The 13,336-nt window shown below is 38.5% G+C and overlaps 1 protein-coding gene across 11 annotated transcripts in view; it reads left to right on the top strand.

Annotated features, from left to right (window-relative positions):
• The window catches only part of LOC132149089 (RNA binding protein fox-1 homolog 1-like), a 263,380-nt gene that overhangs the window by 192,965 nt on the left and 57,079 nt on the right, over positions 1 to 13,336 (top strand). Inside the window, exon 1 of one of the 11 annotated variants that reach the window (XM_059558028.1) lies at positions 1,467 to 1,662. The exons of the other annotated variants lie outside the window; for them this stretch is intronic. The gene's annotated coding sequence lies outside the window, so the exon portion shown is untranslated. Of the gene's footprint in view, positions 1 to 1,466; positions 1,663 to 13,336 lie in introns of those variants that run through there. 11 annotated transcript variants of the gene reach the window in all.

The following is a 13,336-nucleotide window of genomic DNA, read 5'->3' as shown; positions in this document are numbered from 1 at the left end:
AATAATATGTATGATTATTATTGGATTTTTTTTTACATTTTGTACATAATTGTATGCATAGTAAAATCCTAAACTAATGAATGTGTCTTTAATTAATCAGTTCAAAATTGAAACCTGAGCATGATTATTAATAATAAGACTAAGAATAATTGTATTTACTTGTATTATTAGCGGTTGTTATAATTGTGAACAATTGGCTGCTTAATGATCCCACTCATTTTTTTAAATGTTTTAGCACCGCTACTACAGCAATTCACATGCAAATTGAAATTGTTTTTTGTGCTTGATTGTTTCGTTTTATTTTTTACAACATTCTTCAAAATATCATATATGTAGCATATTTTAAAAATGGTTTTTCACATCCTTAAAATAAAGAGAACTTAAGAGTAACATTTGTGAAGCCACTGTCTCAACGGCCACCTTTTTTGTCGCGGTAAAAATCTGAACGACGGCAGACGATTTTAATCCGCAGAGCGTTCAATACGACGTAGCCCTGACAGGCGGCACGGTTGCATGTGGGATCGAAATAAGCCTTTCCTCTGCATCAGCTTTTTCGCTCTCGCAGACTGTAACACAAAACTACATTTAAAGCATCAGATTTTGTGGGGCCGATGTGCAGCCTCAATAATTGATGAGCTTGGCTGAGTGTGGAGGTTTGGAGACTTGCTTCGCTTTACTGCAATGCCAGAGAAAAAGAGAGAGGTGAAAGTGTTAGATATTCTCTCACATGGTGTAGGTTGTTATGCTGTACCACCCACACTTTAAAGCAAGTGAGCTGTGAAATGTATTCATTGTAACATGGAAAATGGAGGCAAGGAATTGCCTGTAATGTCTGACAGCAAGGGCAGCCAGCCAACATCACCTGTATTATTTCACTTGGGTGTGCGCGTGTGTGTTTTTCCTCTTTTTTATACATTGTTATATGTTTTGGAAAATAGGCAGCAATTTCATTACGATGTGATTTAGAAAGAAATTACCCACAATTGAGTGACCCCACCGCAGCGGATCAAATAGGAAGTCAGCTCAAATAAAGTAAATAGTGCATTAACTGAAGGCAGCATTGCTGAGCCCCTAAGCAGTGTACCTCATCCAGCGCCTGCCCCCTCCTTCCTCTTCCTTCTTCCCCCCACTTTTTAGCTCCTCATTTGTCTTTTATCCTCACATCTCTTCCCTCTGTAAAACCGCAAGGCAGCTACAGTATATTTGTACCTCCAAGGCGAAGCGGCACAGTAAAAAAAAAAAAAGTGGATTGGCTGCAATGTATAGGAATGAGGCACACAAACCAATGGAGTGTGCTGTTGGCCCCTCCCATCTGCATATCTCCGCTCCTCCGCAGCTTGCGAGAAAGCAGCCTGATGAATAACACAGAGGGGACTTGTCTCTAGGATTATTAATTTCCCATCTCTCTCTTTCTCTCTCTCTCTCTCTCTCTCTCTCTCGCTCTCCTCCCTGTCTCTCTCTCTCTCCTTTCACTCATTCTTTCTCTGTGTGCTTACCCCTTGCGTGTGGCTTTTTTTGTTTTGTTTCTTGCCTTGCTGTTTGAAATGATCCTTTTCCTTTCAGTGTGAGAGTGCATGAGTGTTGCTTCATGGATCTGTGCGGCCACTATTAACACTGCTTGGTAGCTATTCTTCCACACAAGAGCTCTCGTGTCACGAGGGGGTGAGTTGTTATCTATAAAAATCAATATAGTGTTGTGGGACCTGGGGCTAAGCAGTGTGTGTGTGGGGGGGGGGGGTTTGTTAGGCAGGCTTTCTAATGAAATTTTCAATCGGAGTATGCCTGCATCTAAGCCTAACCTACAAAGGAAAGGGAATTTCTCACTGAGGACTTCAGTTGAGTGCCGGTGCGTGGTCGGACGTTCATGTCTGTGTGTATGTGTATGTGTGTGTGTGTGTGTGTGTTAATGTCAGAGAACGCCTGGGTCTCATAGTGTGATCAGTCAGCGAACAGAGCAGCGAGTTGCTTTTGTTACTAAACACCAGGCATGCTTTTATCAGAGCTAATGGGTATGTGTGTAAGAGACCATGATTTTGCTGGGGGAATGGCAATGGGATGGAAATGCAAGCTAATGATGGGTAATTGAAATAGCGGGGAATTATAGTTTGTTTTGTTGATATTCTCTCCCTCACATGCTTTCGCTCTCCCTCTCTGAACCTTTGTTAGAATATTGATGACTCTCTCAGGCTGCAAAAATGATAATGATTATAATGACATCTGCATCGGAAAGTACTTACGAGAGCAATAGCAACTAACAGTTTAACTTAACACACTTTACATGACACACTCGGACTTGACTTGCACATGAAGGGACGCTTGTGAATCGATGTTCGGTTTGGATGTGTTTGATTAAGAGTGTGGATCCATGTGTTCATTCTGCAGAAGAAGGTAAAAATGTAACTTCTGACTCATCATCCGGTGTCTACTACATGGGTGTGTTTTGACTGGTTGTTAATGTGGGACATAATTTGTGGGAGGAGTTTAGAATGTAGCCACCTGGTTAAAACAACAGTTTTTATTTACACTTTTGGACTGTAATTGTACTAATAAACTTTTACAAAGTTCTCACTTAGTTGTGCAGTATAAGCAATTAAAAATGTACAAAAATATCATTAATTTCTGAAAACATGGCTGTGTTTGGATTGGCGGTTTGTAATTTTATTTGGAGTAGGGGTTTGGATTGTATTTGCAAGCTTTATTTTAATTATTGGTATCGTTATTAATATTATTTTATGGTTTTTATTGGCATTTTGTGCAATGGTTGTATTTTATTGGCTGACTGTGTGAAAAGTTTGGAGTGTATTTGCTATTTGTGATATACATGTATTTTTAAATTGTTTTTATTTACATTTTATGGCACTTTATTTAATGACATTAAACATGTTTGTAAAAATGTATTAAGCAAACATATGTCCCAAAAATGTGAATAAAAACCTGTCCACTCATTTCTAATCAAAAGAGTCATGTTTTGACACTGAATGATATTTTTGAATTTTATATATCATTTTATTGAATATATAATTCAATAACTGTTTTAATTGACTGTTCATGTGGAACATCATATGTGTTAGTAGTTTACTGTTATGTCACTTGTTAAAAGTATTTATGGTCATTTAATAGTTTTTATGTACATTTTAAACTTTATATAGAAAACTTTTTGTTTTTGATTAAAAGCAACATTAATTTCAGTGGCTGTGTCTTGATTGGACAATAGATTTGGACAATAGATTTGGACAATTGGACAATTTTTAACATTTTACATATTGTTAAACTTTTACAAAGTCTGTTGTAAACGGGAGCTCGTTTCCAGATTCAAATTGAAGTTAAATTAATTTTGGTGTGTGGTTTAATCTCCCACACTATAGTCCACATCGTCTCCCCCACTATCATCCTAAAGAAAACATGATCCTCTCCATAAGCTGACATGTCTTTTTATACCCTCATTACATTGTTTTCAGTAGCTTTGTTCAGTCGAAAATGGTTCTGGAAGAAATAACAATGGCAGGAAAAAAGCAAAAACGGCAAGCAAGCGAGGAAGAAGGAGAGAGAGAGAGAATACCCCACATTCTGTTTATGTAATTTAGTGAGTCATAACGTGGGTGCATGAGGCATTATGCAAGTTCTGGTTGTGCTTTGAAAAACTGGTTATCTCCACAGCACCTACAAGGCACACAGATGGATGCGCCTCAGTTGTGGTGCGCCCGAGCCCTGGCAGTGCGGGGAGCCAGGGCGTCTCAAAGCAGGGAGCCCTTCTGAAGGAGGACAGGCCTCTTTTCCTCGAGCCGTCAGAGCTTTGGATTGGTAAATCCTGTGGGCTTGACCGAATAGAGGAAGTGCAGAGCTACATGAGGGTGAATAATCACAGTGTGCAGGAGAGGGGATTTCGCAGGGCACTGCATATGCCCTGTGCCTACAATTCACCCCGCCACTCATTAGATGCTGAATACATCATGCAGATTTCTGCCAGTCCTCTCATTTCAAATGCAGCTCCCCTTGACAGAAATTAGAAAAGAGAATATATAATCAAAGTGATGTGTGCGTGTCTGACATTTTCTCTTTCTTTTTTCTTCTTTTAAAATAGATTCACATTAAAAAATAAATCGCAGTATTTATTTTAAAGTGAATGTATTTAATATAAGTCAACACTAATTCATTAATGTAAAAATAAAATGCTGAAAATAAAACAAGTACACATTTAGAATATATGATCATTCCCCATTGCTAAACAAAGATCCAAACTGTTCAAACACCATGTACGTTAGCTGTAAAATATCCCTGGGCCACAATGATTATATGTTTCATCATTTGGAAAATACATGGCCCTTAAGTGTGAGAATGAAGTATGGAGTTAGATCGCTCCCTCTTTTATTTCCCTTGGAAGCTGGCGAAGGGTTGCTGCGTACACAATCGTCAGTGGGAGTTAAGTGCTGTGTGTTGAGCACAATCAGAAGGTGTTCATTGTGGCGATTATGTAACTGGTTATAGTCTTAGTCTGTCCTGTGCTGCCGGGGCCTCGCGGCACACATTACACTGGTTGCTAGCATTGCTGTTTCGCTTGAGGCAGGGCAAGTGGGGGGGGGGGGGGTCAGGGAAACCTCACACCGGGCATACAGCATTTGCTATCGTTTGTGGAGTGGAAATAGAAACATAGCATTCCGCCGCATACCTGTGTGTCATACTCGTATTGAAATGATAATGGAGCACATGCCGATGTAACGGGGGCTCCGCTCTCAACCCCACAGGGAGTTAAAGGAGAATACCACGGTTGATAGTTCTGCACCGAGTCACACAACAAAACAAAACAAAAACTGCTCTCCTGGCGATGCGTATAAATGCTCCCTCCTTACTGCAGCATTGTTAACCAGACGCGACGTCCTAGGCAAAGGAGCCATTAAAGAAAACTGTTATTAAGTCAATGACTGAGTGAAGCACGCTGTAGATGATAAAATGATCATATTAATATCTTGAACAATCACTTGCGCTAAATGGGGCAAGTGTATATTGCTTTGTAAACATTTCCACATCAATAGTACGGTGCCACAACAAAAGATAAACCCCAGGTTGAACAAGGAGATAAAGTGACTGTTTCACAAGATTAAATAGAAAGTGATGCCAGCTTGGCAGCCAGGCTGTGTGTTGCATGGTTTATTTATAGTAGGAGCAAAAAAAAAAAAAAAAAATCATACAATTACCAGCCGTAAAGCCAAGTATTAAAATAAGAAAGCTGAATTAAGACCTTCCGCTGATGTGATGAAAATAAATGAATTTACATCAAACATTTGCATTTTGGCAAAAAAACATCTGTCAGACCGGAACTCTATTCTATAATAAGAATATCATTTTTTATTTATAACTTTTGTTTGTGTTCCGCCTGAGCTTTTAAAAGGGTATTTGGGTTTTAAATCTGTGTTCTTAAAGCACAACAGCTTCACGCAAAGGCTACTTTGAATACTGTTTTTTAATCTACACAGGCAGCTTTTGAATGCCATGGAGGAAATTAGCTCATAAACGGCACGTCCAGAATCGCATACTGTCTGAGTAGGCATTAGCTTTGAATTTGAATTTACTTCATGACCCTTAAAAAAGTATGTTATATATAGTGTGAATATGGGTATTATGAATGAAATTCGGACGTACTACATCAGCCATGTTGTTACTGTCACGACCTACCAGTGTCAGTTGCGTCATTTCACTCGCATTAATAACTCCTCTCCTATGGCCTCATGGGATAGTAAAGTGTCCATCGAATGCACACTTCAGAATCTGGGTGGAAGAAGTAGGTCATCAGGAAGGATACTTTTCGCCTGCTGTTTTTCCAAATACTGTGAATTCGGACATACTACTCGCCTCACATACTGTTTTTCGCGTACTATTTAGAAGGGAAGTATGCAATTTTGGTCGTGAAATTTCTCCTACATGGAATTGTGTGTTGTTTATAAATCTCTGTGTTGTAAAGAAGGCCTCCATAATCCATTTACTTCAATTTGTAAACACACAAATGGCACCGTGCACCAGAGCAGATGTTATGAACCCTGTATTTATGCAACAGAAATCTTCTAATACCATGTATATCTAATCTTATTCATATTAGAAAGCATGACTGTGCCTTGGTTTAGCGAAAAAGCATGAAACGGAAGTAAACATTTTTGCATAAGAAGTGCACTTTTTTTGCATTTAAATTTTGTTATTAAGTAGACGTTTAATATCAAATGTTCTCTCATATTTTGCCTTAACAGTATTGGGATTTTCATTTTATTATTAATATGTTAAATATACATTGAACAATATTTGTGTTTTGTCCTTGCTAGGTTTACTTTGCACATACTGTGCTTGAGTTTATTCCAAAGGATAGAAGTCTGTGGCTAATCCTCTGGTTTGTACATACTGTCGGCTTTGATAGGGGAAAAAATGAAGATGCCGTGTGGGTGTGCAAGATTAGGCTTATCTTCAATTGCATTGTATATAGGAATATCCGCGGTGACATTGACAGAATGGGATGCTTCTCCCTTTCAAACAAGCCAAAGGAATTTGCAGGTTGAAACAGTGGAGGCGCCCAGGCTGCAGTTTGTTTGTGGTGGCGTGCTTATGCATGATAGCCCCAGCTCAGGACAACAGCGGGATGAATAAAACACTCAGATTGTTCACAGTCATTGTCCCACGGCAGTTGCTCTTTGTCCTGAAGATACCTTCACTTAGCTCTCCACATCATGTTCTAACCACCCCGTGGCAGCGGCTCTGTCCTTCCAGGATGCTTGAGATGCCAGAGCATCTAATGGCCCCTGCCAAGATGCTTCCCAAAGACAACCACTTTTGAGATAGGGATGCACACGCCACAATGAATCTAACTCATTTTGTTGTGTAAACGCCGTTTGCTGTCTCCTGACATATATTGACATATATGTTTTTAAGGAATGCACCAAAGATAAGTTAGTACTACACTGGGTTTCTTATTTGTCAATATCAGTCAGTATTAGATATTCAGTTGAGCATGCCCTATTTTTTTCTAATTATATTTTGCCGTCATCCAACGATCACTTCAACTAAAAACATTAGCAAATTGATACTTGTTTTTAAGACAATTGTGTTATGCTTAAATTAAATTAAAATTATTAATTGACTTTAGATTTTATGTTTTAGTAAAAAAACATTAATAATGGTTTATGAAATGGTTACAAATATTACATGAGAAAAATAAATAATAATAATTGAATTCATGGCCAAGGTAACTAAGTGAAATAAGTTAAAGTGTAAATAAATAAAACTAAAATATTTATGGCTATATCATTAAATATCTCTGCATTCTTAATTAAGTTAGGTCACGGTAATGAACCATGACTTTATACTTGCTAATTGGCTAAAGAACAATCTGTGTAGTGCAGGTTGATTAGCCAATGCTTATTTGGTCTGTTTTCTTGGAGGAGAAAGACTATTCAATTTCAATAAGTACATATGTGACCCTGCACCACAAAACCAGTCTTAAGTCGCTGGAGTATTTTTTTAGCAATAGCCAAAAAAAAAAAAAAAGAAAACATTGTACGAGTCAAAATTATTGCTTTTTCTTATAATAGTAAAGATCATGTTCCATGAAGATACTTTGTAAATTTCCTACTGTAAATATATCAAAACTTAATTTTTGATTAGTAATATGCTTTGCTAAGAATTCATTTGGACAACTACAAAAACAATTTTCTCAGTATTTGGATTTTTTTGCACCCTTGGATTCCAGATTTTCAAATTGTATCTCGAACAAATATTGTCCGATGCTAATAAACCATACATCAATGGAAAGCTTTCAGATAAGGTATGAATTTTGAAAAATTGTCACTTAAGACTGGATTAGTGGTCCATGGTCACATATGTTAAAAGTGTGTGTATTATTTTTTAGGATATAGTTGGCTTCAAAGCTCATATTCATGGAGTAAAAATAAAAAATCACATAATAGTCATAGTCCATAATGAACGTTTTTTGCATCAGCTGGTCTACATAAAAGCATCGAGGTAGAGGTCTACACACAAGCCCCTGTGTCAGTCATTACAGATATTTTTCCTCAGTGGCCGAGTTGACTTCACACTCTACCTCCAGCTTGCGTGATTGATGTCGGGCAAGGTTAGCTGAAAAATAGTGCACTGTGTTCTTTGACCGACAGTGGGCCGCTGTCCTCTTTCTATCTCTCCCTCGCATCCCCCCTTCTCTATTTCTTTCAGGAAAGACTGCCACAATTTTTCAGTTCCAGTACAGAGCACCTCTGTCCCCTGACTTAGCCCAGCTGCTGTGGACCACAGACACACTAATTGGCCCTGATTTAGTCTGCACTCTAAGTGCACTCTGCTGTGTGTGGTGCGTGGGGCTGCCATGTCAGTCCGCTCTTTTCCCACTGGCTCTTTAGGCCATTACCTAAATGAAGTGCTGCCACTGGAAGTTGGTGAGCACATGCTAACGGTGAGGTATTGATTTGTGGGTTATTTCAAGTGATGATATCTCTGTCTTCAATCCAGAAAGAAGAAAAATATTTCTGGAGAGTTGTTTTTTATAATACGCTTGGAGGATTTACAAGTTAATTATGTATTAATTAGGTGATAATACGTATCGTTTTCGTAAGGTTCATAGGTATGGCTACACTATAAGTAAAGAAAATAAGCCAAAACATGAGGATGCATGAATAGTCAAGTCACATCAATTTATTTGTACTGTATAGTGAGTTCAGTATACACAATGTTTCAAAGCAGCTTTTCAGAAGATCATGATGATAATGTTTATACTATATTAATGTCTTCATGCCTTTGCTATAGTCGCATATAAGAGATTGGAGCTGGGCAAATAATATAGTTATATAATATAATATACATTTTCACAACAGTATAAACAATCAAGCAGTTGAGATTTGCAAAATAGTATATATCATTTTATGTAAATATACTGTATGCATATGAGTAAAGTTGTTTTTATTTATATGTATATTATAAACTGTATATACAATTTTATATAGTGATCTGTACAGTAATATAATTTACATTTTGAGACTATATAAACAATTACATAGTTGAGATTTGCTGTACTGTATGAATGATTTTACAATAGGTTTACTGTATGTATAAAGGTAAAGTCAGATTTATATATCCAACTTTACATAGATAACATAATTTTGATTCACAATGATATAAACAATCATGTAATTTGATTTCATAATATATATATAGCTTTACGTAATTATGAAACTGAATGTGTGTAAAGTCAGATATATATATCCAAATTTATATGTAGCACTGTGCATTAATATTTTGTAAATTTTTCAACAATATACACACCCCCACAACCAAAATTTGCTGTATAGTGTATTTATTCATTTCTACAGCATACAGTAGCTGCAAGGTTTTTTGTAGATTTTCTTATTCTGTGATGGACAAACATGCTTAACTGAAGCGAAGTCATTTACGGCATCTCGTTTCAGAGATTCCAAGGCCTAAATCATTTTAACTTCACGGCTAGCGGGGCACGGGTAGAAATATGGACATTCGTGCGGCTACGCCCCGCCAGTCCTCAGAATTAAAACCATTAATCTGTACACAGGTGACGGTTTTAGCGTGCTAGCACAGCAGATTCAGCAGGGAACAAGGTGTTTGTTTAAAGAAAATAAACTACGTGGAAACAATTAAGTTTTCCCCTCACAAATCCTGTTAGGAGACGCAACGGAAGCTGTTCTGCTTAAAATCATTAGCAATTAGCATCTCAGGTTTTTAATACATATTGGATGCTTGTTTTCTCAAAGCACACTCTTAAATGCATGGGGTCCGGCGGTAGTCCATCAGCTAGTTCAGAGTGGCGAAATGACTTGGGTTTGCCGAGCACATTACTGTGTATTTGACAGTTCTTGACAGTTCAATTTTAGACCAGTGTTCAGCTGACATTATTCTATCAGGGCCCTCCATAATCTGAAGCTGTAATACGCCGGATGCGGCAAATGCTTATTTCCAAGACCTCTGCAGCAGGGGCCGGCCTGCGCCATCACTCATATCTCAATTACCTAATCTAATGCATCTCAGTGGGCTGCTGCCCGAGCTTCATTTACTGTAAGTGCTAGAAGCTCCTCTGCAATTGTTATGTGTGCCAGCACCAACCTGCACCGTCTGGGGGAGAGTGAGCTCAGTCGAAGAGGGGCAGGGAAACACACAAGAAGGAGGGAGGGGAGACCAAAAAAAGACAAAGAGAGAACAGCGAGCGCTTCTCTGTAAGAGGGTGTCATGCATCGGCGGGGCGAAGAGGAAGAGTACTGTAGAATAGATGAGTGTTAGCAGCTACGCGCATGCTGTGGTAGGAACAGGAAGCAGAGCTCCTCTCCTATAGCATTCGCCTCAACATTTTTTGGGGGATTGTAGCTCGGTTCGGAAACTTAGTGAGCTGCATGCTGCCTACATAGTAGCTGACTACTAAGGAAGGATACTCTGTCATGGAACTTTATAGCTAATTAATTTGGAACGCACTTGTGATCCACACTGCCTCTGCTCAGTTTTACTCACAATTTTAATAAAGTTTGATATTAGCATGTTGTTAAGCTAAATGTGTGATACTTGAATAAACAAAATACACTGATCACAACTGTGTGGGGTATTCTAAATATAGGTTTATAGTTCATAATCACTGAGCTAGTCAAAATGCATTCCTTAATTTAATTTGTCTTTGCTTAATAAAACTATAAATAAATGTGTGCTTACATACGTACATACATGTCCCCAAACTGTGAGCATTAGTTTAAAAAAAGTTAGAGGCCAAATTAGAAATCTAAGATTTAAATTCTTGCTTTTTAAACATAAACTTGTGTGTGTGTGTGTGTGTGTGTGTGTGTGTGTGTGTGTGTGTGTGTGTGTGTGTGTGTGTGTGTGTGTGTGTGTGTGTGTGTGTGTGTGTGTTTGTATATATGTATATAAATATTTAAGATTCAGCACTCATTCTATCTGAGGAGTTCATGTTCCTTAAGTGTCATTAAAGCAAAAGGTGGCATAATAAGTACTAAGAAATTCTGAAATGCATGCTATAATTTAAATTCAGTATTTTTCCCCTCCAATTGTCATGCAGACTATATCATTTGTCTAATTAGAAGCTACTGTTTTCAGACTTTTGACCTCACTGTATGTACTTGGCCTTGTGAAAACGAATGGCCCAAGTGTCTGCATGTATTTTCTACAGTGTGAACAATGGATGAGAAAAGCAGGAATCTGGAGATATGTCACCGAAACTATCCTCTCTGGCAAGACCACAAGCAAAAGCAGCCTCTTCCCCTCCCTGATGACAGCTGGAGAAGGATTCGTCCACAGACTGATTTACTGTAGTGAGGATGAGATTCACATACTAAGCCGGCTTTTAAATAATTTGTAAAACTGTCAAGTTAAATGCTTTCCAGTAACACTGGTGAGCTAATATATTAGCGTTGCCTTGGAAACGCAGGGAAAGAAATAGTTTGATGTATCCTCAGAGGGTTTAAACGAGGGTAGGATGGCGGCTCGACGAAAGTTGCTCACCGCTTGTTTTCGCATTCCATTCCAGTTAATTGTCTTGGATGGCTAGTAATTAATCAATGCATTTTTGTCAGGTCGCCGCGCACGCTCTAGAGATCTGTCAATAAGTCACGTCAGACTCATCAGATATATCAGTGACACACTACAATCACCACAACAATTAAAACTGCAATTAGCACAGGCTCCACGGTCCCATGACAGCACACTCACACGCGCATGTGCTAAGTGTGTGTGTCTGTGTGTATGCAGATCATCAGCGAGTTTAAGCACAGAGGTGTGCACTGAGAACTCCGCCGCTAATATGTTTTGTCAGGAAAGCGAGTGTGGGTGATAGAGTGGCCATGTTTTTGTCTGTATTCCCTTGTGACAGAGCGTGGTTCCCACTTCCCTGTCTCTCTATTACGCAGTGCAAAGGTTGGCCTGTCAGCTCTGTCTGTCACCCCCACTCTGCGTCAGGAAAACGTGCCAAGGGCCAAGTTTCTCACACACATTCACACGCACACATCTCTCCCGTTTGCCCAGTGACCTGTGTTTTCCTTGGTATGTGTTACAGAGCCAGTGCAGTGCTGGGATCAGCTGACACAAAGCTCTTAAAGCCACGGCTTTCCTGCTCAACCACCGCAGAGCAAATCCGCAGATCTACCTGAGTTCTTGTGATGCACCATTCCTGCCTGTAAAAGCTGTAAGTTTGCCCAAAAATGAATATTCGGTCATCATTTACTCCCCCTTATGTTGTTCCAGTCCTGTATGACTTTATTTCCTTTATGGAATGCAGAAAGAGATGTTTTCTAAGAATGATGTTTGTTGTTTTTACAATTAATGGGGTCTGGAGCTTCATAAATGTAAGTAAAAGTACTATAAAAAGGTCAGTGTGAATACAGTCTTCTGGAGTCATGATAGCTTTGTGTGAGGAAAACATACACTTTAAGATCTCTGGTGTTTGTGACAGTTCAGGTGGGAAGTACTGATGCAGAAATCTGTGTACTAATCATTCGTTTGAGTTGAATGTTATCAATTAATCATTTGATTTAATTCACACAACTGGGCTGACTGATTGATTCACAAATCAGACTTTATCTGATTGCTTGAGTTCGGCATCATGAGATTATCAGTGAATAATAATCAAAATTTGGCTTTATTCCTCATGCAAGGTTTTTGAATGAACTCAGAAGAATAGCATGCAAATTAATTGTTAAAGTCAAATTTTCTCAATTAATTCTTTGATTCCCACAAACATGTGCCATATCTAAAAGGCTATGAGTGATAGTTCAATGGCCAACATGCCAATTGTAAAACTGACAAAACATCTTACCGTATATTTCGGACTATAAGTCTCACCTGAGTATAAGTCGTATCAGTCCAAAAATACGTCATGTCGAGGAAAAAACATATATAAGTCGCACCGGACTATAAGTCGCATTTATTTAGAACCAAGAGAAAACATTACCGTCTACAGCCGCCATAGGGTGCTCTATGCTGCTTAGTGTAGACTACAGGAGCACTGAGCAGTATCTCTGACAGTATAGAGCGCCCTCTCGCGGCCGTAGACGGTAATGTTTTCTGTTAGTTCATTTCTCTTGGTTCATGTCAAATAAATTTTGATAAATAAGTCGCACCTGACTATAAGTCGCAGGACCAGCCAAACTATGAAAAAAAGTGCAACTTATAGTCTGGAAAATACGGTATATAAAATGTACAGTAGAGAAAAACCACACCAATTTTTTTTTTATTACATGATTTTGATTCGTTTTACAGTACGTGCTATTGTAAAGATTTATGTAACTCTATCCCTCATAGCCATGTTTTCGTCAGCATAAAATTCAAT

This window comes from Carassius carassius, chromosome 9, assembly GCF_963082965.1.
Source record: "Carassius carassius chromosome 9, fCarCar2.1, whole genome shotgun sequence".
NCBI lineage: Eukaryota > Metazoa > Chordata > Actinopteri > Cypriniformes > Cyprinidae > Carassius > Carassius carassius.
The sequence above is the reverse complement of the archived record's forward strand: the minus strand, read 5'-3'. Positions and strand labels throughout refer to the sequence as shown.